Source organism: Sceloporus undulatus, chromosome 6, assembly GCF_019175285.1.
Source record: "Sceloporus undulatus isolate JIND9_A2432 ecotype Alabama chromosome 6, SceUnd_v1.1, whole genome shotgun sequence".
NCBI classification, from domain to species: Eukaryota; Metazoa; Chordata; class Lepidosauria; order Squamata; family Phrynosomatidae; genus Sceloporus; species Sceloporus undulatus.
The window spans coordinates 1270983-1274872 of NC_056527.1; the positions used below are offsets into that span (position 1 = coordinate 1270983).

The 3890-nt window shown below is 47.7% G+C and overlaps 1 long non-coding RNA gene across 1 annotated transcript; it reads left to right on the forward strand.

Annotated features, from left to right (window-relative positions):
• The first annotated feature begins 2234 nt into the window (after positions 1–2234).
• On the forward strand, positions 2235–3884 carry LOC121933162. Its single transcript, XR_006104467.1, has 3 exons — positions 2235–2404; positions 2783–2869; positions 3570–3884. It is a non-coding gene; the product is annotated as an uncharacterized LOC121933162 (long non-coding RNA).
• The last annotated feature ends 6 nt before the right edge of the window (positions 3885–3890 follow it).

Genomic DNA, 3890 nt, shown 5'->3' on the forward strand with positions numbered 1-3890 from the left:
ATTTGTAGTGGGCACTTGCTAACGGAGCGATTCGGGGGAGGGGCATCAGGATCATCCCAGTTCCCTCCATGTCTTTTACCCCAGTATGAATGGGGCCAGAGAAAATCCTCTCTGAACAAATCTTGTCCCATGATGTAGTTGCTTTACGGTCACCATGAGTCACAAAGGACTTGAAGGCACACAACAACAACTTATTCCTGTTCTGAAAGCCTGGCAAGACTATATACAACTTCATGGTCAACCTCTGTTGAAGGTTTGAGGCTCAAATCCCTTAGTGATGCTGAGGGCAAGTCAGTCATGGTTGATGCTATTAGGAATTGCATGGCTGTTTTCAAGACATAAATAACGGCAGGTGTGTTTGTGGGTATTTTTGTGTTTGTGGATGTGTGTGGATCTGGATCAAGACAGGTAGTGTGCACAATCCATCCAAGGAAATGCAATGGGGAAACGTACCCTAAAGCTGTCACAATTTAGGTTCAGTCCTGATTATCTTCTGTCTTCCCATTTTCTCACCTGCTTTTGAAAAGTCTCAGTTGATCTCTCTTCCTCCCACTTTCCCCCTTGTCCTAAAATCCTAGGATCCTGGAGTTTAAATGGTTTAAATGGAAGTGGGAATGAGCCCCTGGACTGGCAACCCTATTCTGGGGCCAGTGGGGGGGGGGGCTGCAAACTGACTCCCCTTCCATTCTCCCTGGGTCATGGGCAGAGAAGGCATCCCTGGATGTGGGGTTGGGCACTAGGTTGCTGAGACCCCTCCAGCCCTTTTTCTCCTGTTTCATCAGATTGAAATGATGTTGGGAAGGGACTGGAGTCACTGCACCAAGGTGAAAACATTTAGCAATCCAGATAAGACAGAAAACGGAAACGGAAAACCCCATAATTTGGGTTTGCTTTGGACATCCCTCCAAAGTTCTTCTTCCCTGTTTTCCCCTTGAGGTCCCTTTTCCTTCGCTTCTCAGCCTCAGAGGATGGCAACAGCAAACCCCCTCTGAGCAAATCTTGTCAGGAAGACCCCATAATAGGGTTGCTTAAGGCCAATGACAAGTCAGAAATGTCAAGAAGGCACGCAACAACAACAACAACAACAACAACAAAAATACAGACGTCTTTAACTATTTCAATTTCCTCATCATCTAGGTTGAATTTATGTATTTCTTACATGGTCATTATTTTTGCTTTCTTGGTGTTCAGCAGTAAGCATGCCTTTATACTTTCATCTTACACTTTTCTTAGTAATTGTTCCAAGTCTGTGATGTCTTCTGCTAGTAGTATGGTGTTGTCTGCGTACCTTAGATGGCTGTTCCTTCTTCCTGTCTTCACTCCTCCATCTTCTAAGTCTGCTCTTCTTATGATTTTTTTCTGTGTACAAGTTGAACAGAGAGGTTGAAAGGGTGCAGCCTTGCCTGACTCCTTTGCAAATGGGAATCATTCTGTTTCTCCATATTCTGTTCTAACCATAGCCTCTTGTCCTAAGTACAGATCAGAGGGAAAGCCCACCCCTTAATGTTTGGGCAGATTCGTGTAGGGAAGTAACAGTCTTTCGTACAGACTGGATCCCGCCCATATAGGGTTTTATAGCACTGTGGATTGTGTCCAGAAATGAACTGGTAGCCAGTGAAGCCATTTCAGCAAGGGACTTACATGGTCCCTACACCCAGCCCCGGTCAGCAGCCTAGACACAGCATTTTGGACCCACTGACATTCCCAGAGAGTGTCCAGTATGGACTGGGGAGCCAGAAGCAGAGGTCACCCAGGAGATGGCCAGAAGGCATGCGCTGCCTGGAATTTGCCTGGTTCAGCTGCCAGGGTAAATATTTCCGTCCGCATTTTGGGAAACTGAAATTGTGCAATGGCCACAGTGTCAAAGAAAGAGCCAAGAATTCAGGGGTTGCCAAAGTGACACTTCCCTCCAGCTACATCCAACCCCCAGAAGACCATCCATGAAAATGGCTCATCCATGGGGTAACCATGAGTTGTGGTCGACTTGAAAGAAGTTACCAACAATAGCAACAACATGTCACAGGCACCCATAGTCCCATCCTCCTAGAATTATCTCGGAAGCCCCCCAGATATTTTTTGGGCAAGGAAGAGAGGGCTGCCACCTGTCTGTGCCAGGCTGGTCTGACTCAGAGACACCTGGCATTCCCCTAAGCATCGCCAATATTCGTTGGTCAGTGCATCCCATTGGTTGGCTGCGGCGGGCTCTTAAAAAATTCCTGGAAAGGAAGAGCCAAGGTCCAGGGACAGAGGGAGGGACCGCCGCCGGGTGCCTTTTTCTGCAGAGACTTTCCCCTGTCTTCATTCAGCAGAGAGAGCCAAGCCAACGCAAACCATCATGAAGACCCTTGGGCTGCTCTTGGCTGCCATCTTGGTCCCTGGGGCCATGGCCATGGCCATTGAAGAGGTGAGCTTTGCAACATGGAAAGTGGTCCTCTGGGGTTGACGGAGAGAAGGGCGGATCATTGCAGGCAGGGCAGAGGAGAAATGCAGGCCAAAAACAGGCCAGGTAACTGGTCAGAAGACCTTTATGAATGTGGTACCATTGCCATAATCGTAAAAGCCCCCCAAAATGCACCCGAAAAGCCATCCATCCATCCTGGGCAATGGAGTTCAGTGATACTGTGAATATTGATAGCCTTCCTCCAGAAGAGTTGAAATTCTCTGAGAACTTGTTGGTTAACTTCACACTTGGGTTGTGTGGCTGTGTGTTTCTCTGTGTTGGTTGTGGGGTCTTGTGCAAGGCACAGAGTGCTCCCGACTCACAGTATCTTTCCATCCGCAGAGCCGGCCCTTGCTGGAATCATCTCAACAAATGCGACATCCCTGTTCCCGTTATTATCCGGGGTGTTACTCGTCAATAAGTGGAGCAGTAAGTGTCCAATAAAAACAGAGGGATCCTTTAGGACTGGTTGTTGTTGTTGTTGGGAGGTGTTTTGTTTTGTTTTGCACAAACAATTGTCAAGGTGCTGCTAAATGTGTTTGAAATTTGGGGTGGGACTCTGACCAAGGAATGGGTCAGGAGAAGCATCACTGCACCATGGAAGCAAATAGGTCAAATGGAGGGCTGGGGTCAGTCCCTTCCCTCCTTGGCATTGTTATTTGTTGGCAAGTCAGCTTCATAGGATCATAGGATCATAGGATCCTTGAGCTGGAAGGGACCCCAAGGGTCATCCAGTCCAACCTCTTGTCATCCTTTTCTCTATATTTAAGGAGGAGGATGGAAGCCCACCTTGTTCATGCAAGCAGCAGATAAAGGAGGCCTTGTGGTACCCAAAGGACAGGGCACTACAACTCACTTTGCCCTGATGCTTGCCCTGACTATGGGGACTTCATTCTTATTGGGGCGTGCGGTTGCGGCTGGTGGATCCCATATTAATGGGATGGTTAAAGTCTCCTGGGTTGAAAGGAGCTACTCATGGTGTTGGAACCTGCTCTCTCACGCTCCCCCTCCAAGTAAAATATGCTATCTGAGGCATTCTGGGAGCTGTAGTCCCCCCAAAAGCATTTTCCCCAAGCTGTGCATGGAATCACACAACATTATTCTCTTGTGTCAATTCTTTCATGTACAGCAACGACCTGAACTTCCACGGTTTGAAGTGTCCACCGATTCCAGATTTTGGTCAGCTCTGAAGCCCAGCGAACTGGTAAATCTAGAAAGGGGAAGAGGGACAGTTTGGAGGGAGAAGATCCCCATTTATTTATTTTAAACAAGTTCTCTAGAGCACTGGTGCTTCACTATGGGCAAAGCATTCCAGGATTCCATAGGATGAGGCTACACCACTTAAGTACATTATTTCCACAGTGTGTATGCACCCCTTGTAAAGCTACAGACCCCAGGACTCAACAGGATGGAGCTGCATCACTTAAAGTGGTGTCAAACTGCATTATTT